Here is a 13,358-nt window from a genome sequence, read left to right as displayed (position 1 = left end):
GCGGCTTGTTGAGCAGCTCACTTCCTGTCCCAAACAGAGGTGAAGAGGGACACTAACATAGCATCCTGCGGCCTTGTGGAGAAGAAGTAGTGTTGCTTACCGAATCCCCAGGACTGTGGCATTTCCCCCATATTGACCTTCTGGGGCAGTGATACAGTGCTGACTCGGTGCGAAAAGTGCCCCCTTCTAAATCATCACAGCCTTGAAACCATGGCGATGCGGGGACAATCCTCACTACAACTCTCTGTTGGGCAGGCTCAATCAGGGACCACTACTGAAGTGCAGAGAAGCTCATTTTGGAGAGAAGTCTCCGTTCCTACCAGCGCTCTGTGCAGGGTGAGATTAGAATCCCCAGCCTCGCTCATTCGTGAGCTTTTCCAGCCTGGCATCTGCTCACCGTGCCGAATCCTTGCTAGCCAGCAGTTTCTATGGGTCAATCTCTTGCTGCTTTGAACAGCAACAAGATCTGTTGGTTGTGCTTGGGGCCTTCAGCTCACATGTCCAGCCGGACTCTCTGCAGTTCTAAAACAGCGGGACCCAGCTTTCTAGGGGATGCTCTTCCGCAGGTTTTTCTCACTTCACTCCTTTATAAGCGGGAAGACTAAGTGCTCCATTTGAAACCTGCACACACTGCCTCTTCTCATCAGCTGCTGCATCCAGGAGGATTGGAGCCTGCGGTCCCTTGCTAGATGTCTCTAGAGCCCAGGATGAAAAGCAAGGTACCTTGGAGTTGGGTGTAGACCTTGGAAGTTTGCCACTACCTTTGAGAGGGGCCGTGTTGTTGGGGATCATAAGCATCTGCAACCGCTCATGCTTATACCCGAGGTGGGGTATATATACGCTGCCGGGCCTGCATAGAGGTTGCTTGACGTGTGCCGGAAGGTTCAATGAAATGCTTCCACTGGAAGAGGCTAAAAGCTGATGAAATAGTTGAGCACCTGAGTACTTGAGGCAGGGAGGGAACTCACTGAGGGGTTTATCTTCGGTGTTCTTTCATGTGGTGGGGTGGGGACGCTGCTGAGGTTGACTCCTTCCAAAATACATTGCTGGGAGCGAGATGAAAGTGGGAGATGAAACTGCCCATAGGTGCAATTCCCATTAAAGTGGGTGCCTGGACTTAGCCAATCCCTGGTTCCTTCAATCTCTTCCAATTTACGGTAATGCTTTAAATTCGTTTTAGCTTTGCCAGCCGTTTATTCTAATCCCCTTTCCACATTTCCATGTGTTTGCGTGTTAATTAAAGGGTAAAAAGCCACTCTCCGAGCAATCCCGGCTTCGCTTTCGCCTCCTGAGCCCAAAGCCTTTTAAGATTAGCGAGTCACTTCCTGAAGAGTTCCTGGTGCCCAGACCCGGGGAGGCAGGCTGGCTCCGCTTTCTATGGCTCAGAGCAGATCTGGGTTTGCGGTAGCGAGTCAGAGACATTCCAGCAGCCTCTCTCGCTTTGCATGGGGCTTTTTTTCCCGGGTTAGAGTTATAAAGTTTTCCCTGGAAGCACCTGTGTTGTGAACTGTAGGTCTTCGGGGCATCTTAGATGTAATCTTCCTTCCCCCACACCAACGTGCTTCCTCTACAGCGTTAGCCTCTGTGCTAAAATTGGTTCCCCTAGTGCTTCCAGCTGTGCCGCGGGTACCTATCTGCAAGACTGCTCGCCTTCTGAGTAGCTGCAGTAAGATGAACATGCTCCCTGGAAACTGGTGCTTCAGGGAAAGACCTCGCTGCGCTCAAAGGGGCAGTGACCCAAGCACGACGCTGGGCCTCCGTCTCCTCCTGTCTGCCTTGCCTTCGAGCCTCAGTGAGGCTGGAGCCAGAAAGAATGCATTAGGCAAACTGGTTTGGTTAAAGCCTAGGGAGGGGTTTGAGCTGCCGAGTTGGGATGCAGATGGGAAGCTCTCCAGGCGGCTTTTTGGATCTGGAGCAGCTTGGTTGAGGGCCCACCGTGAGTGAGAATAGCTCACCAGAGCCTCTTGCTGCTTCTGGCCTGGCCAGAAATCCTCTCTCGTGAGTCACAGCAGCAGGCATGTTGCAAACACTTGGCCAAGCCGCTTTTTACATTTTCAGCTCACTTTTGCAGACCGACGAAGTACAGATTGTTCCGAGGAGCATCTGAAATGCCAGATACTTCCTGACCCTTGCAAGCCTAGACCCCTTTGGTTACAGGGGGCTGGGGCGAGAAGAGGAGAGAGACACGCTGCTAACCTTCCCTCCTCCTCGTTTTACCAGACTTCCTTTTTTTGATGTAGCCAGTTTTGCATTTTCTGCAGCCCACGTGGAAGGGAGCTTATTGTGACAGGCAGGTATTGGCTTGGATTTTCCCTGCACTGAACCCCTGCTTCCCTCCCCCCCTCCACTTCCGAGGTGTGGAATTTTACCTGCTGACAATACTTAGCGCTGCGGTAGTGCTTGCTTTTTCTCCCTAGACCTGAGTGCTTTTCCAGGGAGTGAACCAGCATCCTTACCCTTATTTGACAGGAGGGGTAAAAGTAACTTGCCCCACCTAATGGACGGTTGCTGTTTTCACTGTTTTTTGCATCCCTCCTACTGCTATAGTTATAATGGTAAGGAGGTGGCAGATGCTTTTCCTTCTACTGTGATTCAGATGATGATCAAAAGGTGCTGGAGGTGACTAGAAGGGGCAGAATCATCTAAGTGGAAGGTCCTGTGGCAGTTAACCACAGTGATTTGGAGGGAGAAAGGGATTTTAAATGAGTGATTTACTGTACCCTGGCTTCTCCCTATGGAGGGGTGGGGGCAGATTGTGTGTCACACATCTCACCATAACCGAATTTATTTACCTAGGGATCACAGAGGCTGGGAGGTGAGTTACCAAGGCTCCAGCAGGGGATGCACATCTTTGAATTGCTGTAATTACTGCACCTACTAGAGGCCATGTTCACGGGGGTAGCACAAATATTGCTGCCCTGCCTGCAGTAGTGGGGAGGGGAGGGACGGCAGATTGGAGCCAAGAACAGAGGAGCTGGGGAGGCCCTCCATTACTAAGCAGCAGCACATAGCTCTGCGTAGGGTCCGCTGTCGGGCCCCTGATCGGTACCGTCAGCAGAGAGCAGGGTAGTGAGCTCCAAGCTCTGCCATGCCAAATACTGTCTTGCACCGGGTGAGGAGGGAGAAGAACGCTGTGCTGGCAAGGCAGATGGAAACCCGATTGCCAGCTCGTTGATCCCACTTCATAGAGTGGGGAGGGAATAACTTACTATCACTGTGGACAAGGTGGGGAGGGGAACACAGTGAGTGGGCTGGCTGATCTCCCCGTCAAATGCTTCAAATGTGACTGGACTTGGATCCTAGATCTCCCCCAGTTCCAGGGCCCAGGCACATCCTGAAGTTTCTGTGCAGTTTAGACTACATAGTTTCAGGGGGGCGTGGGGGGGGAATATTGCTGCACTGCAGTTTCCGCTCCCCCTGTGTAAATAGTACCCTGCCAGCTTCCACTCCTGGATAATCTGCTCCTGCCCTGTCTCCCACTGTTCTTAACAATATCAACACTTTTTTATGTGATCCATTCCCTAGGTAATGTGAGCCAGAGCCCTTAACTTTGTGTGTCTTCCTTTCTGTGTTGTTCTAATTGGGTTTGTACAATCTTCAGAGAAGGGCTCTCTTATGTGTCTGTACAGCGCCTAGCACGCTGGGGCCCTGATCTCAGTTGGGGTCTGTATACCGTAATCGAAGTAATAATCTCTGAAAAATGCACTACAAAGTTACAGGCTCTCTCGGAATCGCTGTAATAAAACAGGAGGTAGATGAGGAAAAAGAGCTAAAACAGGTTCTTATTTTACCAAGCACCTCAGTCTTTACTCTCTTCATCCTCCCAATCTCATTGTGAGGCCAAGGCAGTGCTGTTATCCCCATTGTGCAGATGGGGGACAGAGAGACTAAGTGAGTTGCCCAAGGCCATACAAGAAGTCTGTGGCAGAGAAGAGGATTAAACCCAGGAGTCCTAAAGTCCCAAGCTCTAACCCCTGTACTATCCTTCCCTCCTCTGTATAGATGCATATAAATGCTTGATGGTGATGTGTATGTGTATTCAAGAGCCTAGCGCTGCACATATATGCATCCTATAAGTGGCCTCTCTTTAAATCACAGAGGAGACATGTTTTGTGCACGCTCAGCAGGAGGTCTGTCCCCGATAGCAAAAAGAGCTGATCTGCGCTCACTCTCCCAGGGAAACTCTGGGCATCCATCAGTCTGTTAATCGTGCTAATTAGAGTGTGTGGAGGTGTTAATTGGAAAAGCCTGGTATTGTGCCTGTTTGGGGGAAGAAAATGTCAATAAAAATTAATTGATGACTTGGCATGGCGCGTGTGCTTTAGAGGTTAGCAGCAAGTCAAAAGATGTCAAGGCAAATGTTACTGCTCAGATTAAACAATTGTTAATTAAAAAGCAACAGTAATTAATACTCTCTCTGCCATATGGTACTGCTAAAGACAGAGCGCTCTCTCTTTGCCCTTTCTCTAATTCTCTCTTGTTTCTCTTTTCTTTTCGTTGTCATATGAAAGGTGCACGCTAAAGCAGGCAAAAATAGACAGGAAAATGGAAGGACAATTCTTAAACAAAATGACTTTGATTCTGGCTGCAGGAAAATGGTAATCAGTGACATGTTTTTTTGTTTTTTCTGTGAGGCTTGTCTCATGAGGCAGTTTCTTGGGGCAGGGCCCGTATATCAGGTGTGTCCATACAGTGGCCGTCAGGATGGGCCCCTGATCCTGACTGGCCCCTTTCGGTGCTGCTGTAATCAAAGTATTTAACAATAAGAGATAGCTAAACCAGGTTAAAGAATAAGGCCATGTCTACACTACCCGCCGGATCAGCGGGTAGTGATCTGTCTATCGGGTTGATTTATCGCATCTAGTGTAGAGGCGATAAATCAATCCCCGGTCGCTCTGCCATCGACTCCAGAACTCCTCCAGGGTGAGAGGCGGAAGCTGAGTCAATGGGGGAGCAGCCGCCGTCGATCCCGCGCTGCGAGGACACGAAGTAAGTGATTCTAAGGTACGTCGACTTCAGCTATGCTATTCTCGTAGCTGAAGTTGCATATCTTAGATCAATCCCCCCTCCCCCCCCCCGTGTAGACCAGGCCTTAGGCTCTGATCCCGCACATAATTTGTCCATTTGCTTGTGCGTAAGTTGAACACGTGTTCAAGTGTTTGCATAATCAGGGCCTGACCGTACATGTTGGGATAGACGGACTGTTTTTTCTCTCTCAATCTTCCAGCATCATACGTGGATCCACCAGCCCCAACTGAGCCAAGATTCAGAATAGCTTCTGATTCATAATTTTAAAGCAAGGTTGTATCAGTTAATACACACACCATCGGTTTAATTTTTTTAAAGGTTTTACAAATCCTTACTGGGAAGAGTTTCATTATTATTGTATATTTTAAAATAAAGCTTAAAAATATTTTAGCCTTCCCTGGCAGTGTTAGGAAACTAACACAGCAGTCTCCCACTAGCACTGAGAACAGAAAAGTGAAATTTACTAGACTCGTGAAACTGACCAGCGTGGTGTTATTGACCAGAGGGATTGCCACACTGAACCAGGCCAGTGGCCCATCTAGTCCAGTACCCTATATCGGCTAGCATCAGATGCTTCAGCTATCAGAGGAAGGGGCAAGAAAAAATGCTATATTTATGCAATAAGCTACCAATAGGGAAAGATTTCCTCCTAATTCTCAATAGCTAGACTTGAAATTATGCCCTGAAGCCAGGAAAGTTTACTTAATCTCCAATACTCTTTATTTATTTATTTTTTTAACATTTCCTATTATAACTCTGGATATTCTTGTTATCCATCTAAAAGTCTAATCCAACTCTGAGCCCTTTTAAATCTCATGGCCTCAAAGATAGCTCATGGCTTCTGGACAAACAAAGACCCCCAGGATTCTCTCTCCTTCTCCCATTGAAACTACAGTACTCAAGTGCTTACTGTTGGAGATGGTTGGAAAATAGTTAGTAGTCTCGGGGTGGGTGGGGAACATGGAAAGAGATGGAAAAACTTTGTTTTCTGGAATATTTTGGCTTTTTGAAAATTGAAAAGTTCTCATCATTTAAAAAAGAAACCTGAAGACTGTCAAAAGAAATGAAAATTCTCATTTTCAGGGAAAAAATTTAAGTGACATATTTGGCTTAGCTCTGCCTTTAACATGCTCTGGCTGGAATGCTCAGCTGTTACAGGCTTGAACCCTTAAAGCGGGGCAGAAATGGAATGAAGTGATTTGGGACTGGGAGAAAGCACCCAGGCTCCGGCCCGAATCTCTACACTGATATTTTTAGCCCTAGTTAGCAGAGCTGAGCCAGCCGCAGCTGTAAACTATCCTAAACCACTTAATGCTTGTGCCTCAGTTCCCCCTCTCTAGAATGGGGTAATAGCACAAGGGGGTGGTGAGGATAAATACATGAGATTGTGAGGTTCTCAGATGCCATGGGGTAACGGGAACCACGCAAGAGCCATCGATAGCTATCATCTTGGGAAGGTACTCAACTGCTACAGTGATGAGCCTGGGTTAAGAACCCATATAGGCTAGAAGAATGCAAGTGAATTGAATGAAAAAATACAGGGGAAGAGAAACTGAGACACAATGGAGGGGGAAGAGGCAGCATGAGCCAGTGGTTAGAGCAGATTATAAAGCATATGCCTTTCTATTCTCTACATGACTGTGTAAGGAGGAGTGTGATCTGATTGATAGACTGGAGGACTTGGAGCGAGGACTCCTGGGTTCTTTTTCCTGGCTTTGCTTCTGGCCAGACTTTTATGGGAACCAGTCGCTTCACCGCTCTGTACCTTGCTCTTCCTATCTCCAATATAGGTATATTAGCTATGCTTCTACCTACCAAAGTGTGGATGCATGGATTGATTTGTTTGGAAGGTGCTTTGAGATCAATACACAGCTCTGAGCACAAGCTCGGGAGCTGAATGCAGTCAGCACATGGATCTGCCTATGTTTTGCTCACAATGTCCATAGACAAACATAGTCTCTTTTTCTGGTAATGTCTGTGATCCCTTCTCAGCAAGCGTCTCAGTCCTTGGAGCAACATTCCTCGATCTCACGTGTGTGCCCTCGCATCCCTGCAAGTGACTCTCATATATTTTAAACAAAAATAAAATACAGTAATCCCTTTTAACCTTGAATTCTCCCGTAGCTACAAGTATGTCACTTTGTGCGTGTGCGTGCACGCGAGTGTGTGTATTTGATAGTATGAGGACTACAGGAGGGAGTCGGCAACTCCACATGGGAATTAATGTCATTCATACACCCTGCGGAAATGACTTTTGAAATGCATATAATCTCAAACATGCAAATGAGAAGCTTGCTTCACCCTGTTTAATATGAATGATCAGCTTTTGAATAGCTATTATTACACGCCACATTTCAGCAATTATGTTGTTCGCGGTTTGTCTTTCTGTCTTGCAGAAAGAAAAGAGACAGAAAAGAAAGAGGATAGGAGGGGAAAAAAGACAAACAGCTTTTTTTTTCTCCCCCTCTCGGCCCCTTTTTTTTTCTTTTTCTCTTTCAAACTTGTTGACCATCTCTCTGACCAGCAACTGGCGAGCACCGTGTCTATTTCAGTTCTCACTTGGCAAGGAAAGGAGCTGGCTTGAATGAAGCAAAACTGCTGCATTCTGTCTTCCTCGCAAAGGAGCGAAAGAAACAATTTTCCTATCAGGGACCACTTCTCTCCAGTCTGCTTGATGGGTCAGTGTCCGGGATCCCAGATGATGCCCTCAGATGAGGGGAGTCCAGTGTTGTGCTCAACCCCTTCTCATCTGTATCAGTAGGTTGGATTAATAGATCTTTCTAACCAGAAGAAGCCATTATGACCATCTACTCCAACTGCTTAGCACAGGGCCAGAGAATAGCATCTGGCAATGACTGCTTCAAGCCCACTGACTTGTGTTTGGACTAAAGTATTATCTTATCGGGCTTAATTCATCAATTTCGAGTCTGTACCTTGCAGCATCTTAGTGCTACATGTTGCAACAGCAGCTCCCATGGCTGCCCCCAACCCCAGCTTCGTCAATCATGCATATTGATAGAATGCACCTTCCGTGCATGCACCTGTCAATAATACCACCAAGCAGGAACTCCCATCTCAGCTCCGTGTCCAGCCACTCTTTAAACCTCCTCAGTCCTCAGATCACTGCAAATCTTGTGCTCTTACATAGGAGCCTCTCATCCGCGATTCTCAAAGCACATGACAAAGCATGATAAATGTCATCCCAATTTCTCAGAAGGAGAAACTGAGACACAGAGCAGGGAAGTGACTTGCCTAAGTCAGGGTGAGAGTAGAACCCAGGAGTCTTGGCATCCTGTCCCCCAATTTGATCATACTGCTGCCCCCACATACATATGGAATAGAAAGTTCCGTTGCAGTTTCACCATGCTATGTAACAAGACAAATGAAATTTAATAGGTAGCAGGTTTAAAACCAAACAAAAGGAAGTATTTTTTCACACAACGCACAGTCAACCTGTGGAACTCCTTGCCAGAGGATGTTGTGAAGGCCAAGACTATAACAGGGTTAACCCCCTCCCCCCCACTAGAAAAGTTCATGGAGGATAGAGGTCCGTCAATAGCTATTAGCCGGGATGGTGTCCCTAGCCTCAGTTTGCCAGAAGTCAGAAATAGGTGACGGGATGGATCACTTGAAGATTATCTGTTCTGTTCGTTCCTTCTGGGGCACCTGGAATTGGCCACTGTTGGAAGACAGGATACTGGGCTAGATGGACCATTGGTCTGACCCAGTAGGGCCTTTCTTATGTACATCTGTCCCGATTTAATGCGTGCAGCCAGCCTGTTAGGGATATATATCTCTTTTTTTTTTTTTTTTTACTTGATGACGTGGCTATTTCGTCAGATACATCTCTGAAGGGAGGCAATTTCATACAAATGCCCTGTAACACACATCCCATGGTTTTGAAAGAGAATCCTCCATTACAGCTAACAAGTCGCTCGCTGGTAAAGCCTAATTGCATAAAGATTATTAATCCGATCTATTCGAAACCATGTGTGTAACTTTTCAGAACTCTCACATTCCCCATCTGTGTAAATGTAAACGATAGAGAGGAAGCACGAGCTAGTGGTTAAGGCACTGGACTGGGACTCAGGAATTCAGAGTTCAGTTTCCATCTCTGCCACAGACTTGCTATGACCATGGGCAAGTTTATATGCTCCCCGTTTTTCGAGAGCTTGGCTTTCTTTTAAGCCTTTAAATGAAGACTAGATTGTGAAGCACTCAGCATCAGTGGCTCCTGTTTTGACCCTTCTGGGCAGATTTTCAATAGAGCTCTGCATGTGGTGTGCTGGGCTCTTCTGAAAATCTGGCCACCTATTTTGGTGTCCTAAATGGGAGCTAAGCTCTTTAGAATATCTGGCCCCTAATCCCTCTGTGCCTCAGTTTCCCCATCAGTGAAATGGGAATAATCTTCCTTTGGCTCTATGTGAAGATAAAATCCCTTAATGATTGCAGGGAGTTCAGATGCTACAATAATGAAGGCCATAGAGAAACCTCTAGCTAGACAAAATAAAGTCTTCTGGGATGGAAGATTCTGTCACAACAGCTCACTCATTGCCAGGGTGTAGAAGAGAAAATGAAAAGTTTGTGATTCATCTACGAGTAAATTCTGTCTGTCTAATGCAATTCAAATTCTGTCCCAGTGGTGGTGATGCCGACTGCAAACAAGAAGCATGGGAAATCTCACAAGGAGTGTTTGTCGATCTCTTTGCTTCCTGGCGGGAGCTCCCAAGCACAAATGAATCCAGGCTGCCCTGTTCCGATCCAGATCTGAACTTCCCCATAATTCAGGCTGTTAAGTTCTGTTCTAAACTTTTATGTGTTCGGGTCCAAGGGTGGGGGTTGTTTGGGCCGAGCTCTGCTCCTAAATCCTCACACACACCCCTTCTCTGATGACATGCCAGTACTTGTTATACTTAACGTGAGTTGGAGTAGCCACATGCTGTACTCACACAGGTATTTAGTACTGCCCACAATTGTGTAGGCAGCATGGTCTTCTGGGCACTCGTCCCAGCACTGCTCCAAACCATGGTGCCTTGTGGATGATTGAGCACGGACTTCTAGGAGACCTAGCAGGTGCCCAGGGGGAGCAGAGGTTGTATAACCTTTTCCTTTCCCCCAGAAAGTCCCATGATTGCTGGAGAGCATGCAGGCCACCTTGGAGCCAGGTGGGAGGTTGCACTGCACAAGCAAACCATACCAAGGAAGAGACAGATGCTGAAACTGGATGAGGAGGGCGCACTTCAGAGGGCAAAGCTCTGCCAATAACAAACCTGCAGAGCTTGTAAACGCTTTCCCCCTGCTCTTGCTGATGGGCTCTGTACAGATTCAAGGGACAAGTTCATAGATTGCAAGGATGGAAGGGACCACTCTGGTCATCTTCTCAGACCTCTACAGAGACCCGCCCCACAATAATTCCTAGAGCAGATCTTCTTTCAGGAAAAACAACCTGTCTTGATTTAGAAATGGTCAGTGATGGAGACTCCACCACAACCTTTTGATAAATTTTTCTAATGATTAATTGTTCTCAGTTAAAAATTTGCACCTTATTTCCACTCTGAATTTGTCTAGCTTTAGCTTTCAGCCCTTGGATCATGTTGACCTTTCTCTGCTGGAGTGAAGAGCCCATTATTAAATATTTGTTCCCCAAGTAGGTACTTCCGGACTACAATCGGGTCATCCCTTAACCTTCTTTGTTAAGCTAAATAGACTAAAGGAGCTCAATCTATCCGTATAAGGCATGCTTTCTAATCCCTTAATCTTTCTCATGGCTCTTTTCTGAACCCTCTCCAGTGTATCAACATCCTTTTTGAATTGTGGGTACTAGAACTGGACGCAGTGTTCCAGCAGTGGTCACACCAGTTCCAAATAGAGAGGTAAAACAACCTCTCTACTCGTTTTATGCATCCTGGGATCGCATTAGCCATTTTGGCCACAGGCTCACCCTGGGAGCTCATGTCCAGCTGATTATCCACCCACCCTCAAATCTTTTTCAGTCCCTGCTTCCCAGGGTAGAGTCCCCTATTGTGTAAGGATGGCTGGCATGCTTTGTTCCTAGATGCCTACATTTGCATTTAGCGCATATTGTTTGCTGGAGCCCAGATTACCAAGTACTCCCAATCGTTCTGCATCATTGACCTGTCATCTTCATTATTTACCATTCCTCCAATTTTTGTGTCAACTGCAAACTTTATCAGTAGTGATTTTATGTTTTTCTTCCAGCTCATTAGTAAAAATGTTTAAATGGTGTCAGGCCAAGAACTGATCCTTGCGGGACCCTCCCAGAAATATACTCATTCAGTGACGGTTCCCTGTTGACCATTACCTTTTGAGACTATTCCATGAGCCTGTTCTGATGTCTCGTTTCATTGAGTTTAGCCTGGAGTCCTCACCCCCTACCCTCTTCCCTCCACAGTGGACAGGAGCATGTTCTGCTTTGCATGGTGCTGGTTGGCTTGCTTTCCTTGACAGTGAAACAAAGCTGGGGATGGGGGAGGTTGCACCTCCTATGGTGGTGATTAAAACCCATTGCTGGAACTGAGGAAATTTATGGGCTGGGATATTTTAGTCTCTCCAAGCCTTTAGGGTTTTGCTATGTGTGAGTGGGGCATGTGGAGGGGCTGGTTTTCAGTTAGAGGAGATACTTCTCGTAGACTTATCCGTAGTAGTTATTCTGTAGCCCCTCCAGGATGACACACGCCAGCTTTCCTACCTCTGTGGAGAGAAAGATTCATGGGTAGGTTCTCCCTACGTAATGGCCCCCTAAGAAAGAAACCATTTTGACTCCCCTTCCCATCCCTGAGCATTTACCCATGAATTTGTTAGGGGAGGGGGCAAATGGGAAGGGCCGGGAGCGTGAGAAAAGGCAGCTATATGGGAGGTGGGGCTGTTCACCTCCTCAGACTGGCTCCAGCATTGAGTCAGCACTGCAGCCCTCCAAAAATCATGAGATCATAAAAAAGTGAATAAGTTTGGGATTCTCTCTATTCGTCTTGGAGGTTTTTGAGCCTTTGGGGGCACTCGGGTCATGTTCTCGAGCCTTTTTCCACAACTGTAAGGGTTAGAAATTTTACTTCTTTAATAATAAAAAAAAAAAAAGCACCAAAATCTGGGATTCTCACGTAATAAAGGTCTCGGAGTAGCAGCCGTGTTAGTCTGTATCCGCAAAAAGAAAAGGAGGACTTGTGGCACCTTAGAGACTAACAAATTTATTTGAGCAAGTGAGCTGTAGCTCACAAAAGCTTATGCTCAAATAAATTTGTTAGTCTCTAAGGTGCCACAAGTCCTCCTTTTCTTTTCACATAATAAACTGACTCCAGGAGTTGAGGCTTAAAGAAAAACACCAAAAACCACTGCTGCATGTGTGATATTGAAGGGCGAGGGTGATGAGAAGTCTGAGGGGAGGGTCACTTCTGGTGTCTGATGCATCTTTTTGAAGAACTGCTGCTCCTCAAATTTGAATCCTGCATCCCACGTTGGCTTGGCGCTCAGTTGTGCATGGTTTGTTCTCAACACGCTCTGCTTTGTGTCTGCACTTGGCGCCATCTCTCTGGTTAGAAGAGCTGGTTGAAAATAGTTCCAATGCAACATTATTTTCCATTGAAAACGCTCATTTGAGAGAATTGAAACATTTTGCTGGACTATCTCAATTTTTGTCAACATTTTCAACAGGAAAATGTCCTGCTTCATCTCTTTTATATGATATTTGAATGATCGAGTCCAAATGCAACCTTTTGACCTTATGAAAAACAAAGTTCTTTGGACTATTTTGTTTTTTTGCGAAAAATTTCAAGATTTCTACTTTTTGTCCCAATTCAGGATGAAATACATTTTCATGTCAAAATCTTGGAATTTCCCACCAGACAGAAATTCTGTGTTTTGACCAGCCCTGCTGTTTGTAATACAATAAATACACAGAGAATCTAGTCTGCTCATGGTGCTGGAGTTGTACGAGACCGTTCACAAACGGTTGGGGCTGCCTGTGTGCAAATCTACCCACAGACCCCTCTGTAGCCATGCGTATTTCAGTTTAAGGATGGCTTTATTTTGGTTTAGAGTAAAGTGATTTCTACTCCACTAGAACTTAAGTGAAATAAATTACTCTTAAATCATCAGAAGAGGTTGCGCACATGGCCTCTTGGGCCAGTTTAATTCAATCAGTTTAAAAATCACAGCTGTAACTGAAGCAGTGCATCTCTGTATGTAGACAGGCTCACAGGTTAAGGCACAACCTCACAGAGTTCAGGTGTTAATGCAGGTGAGAGTAAGCACAGCATAATGGTTCAAGTGCAGGATAGGCAGAGGTAGGAAGGATTCATAATTTCATAGCTCTG

General features: G+C 46.2%; 1 protein-coding gene across 4 annotated transcripts in view; it reads left to right on the top strand.

The window, feature by feature from the left end:
* Positions 1-13,358, top strand: part of FOXP4 (forkhead box P4) — a 133,613-nt gene that overhangs the window by 29,396 nt on the left and 90,859 nt on the right. The window lies entirely within an intron of this gene.

This window comes from Dermochelys coriacea, chromosome 21, assembly GCF_009764565.3.
Source record: "Dermochelys coriacea isolate rDerCor1 chromosome 21, rDerCor1.pri.v4, whole genome shotgun sequence".
NCBI lineage: Eukaryota > Metazoa > Chordata > Testudines > Dermochelyidae > Dermochelys > Dermochelys coriacea.
Note: the sequence above shows the minus strand (reverse complement) of the source record. Positions and strands in the feature narration are given on the sequence as shown.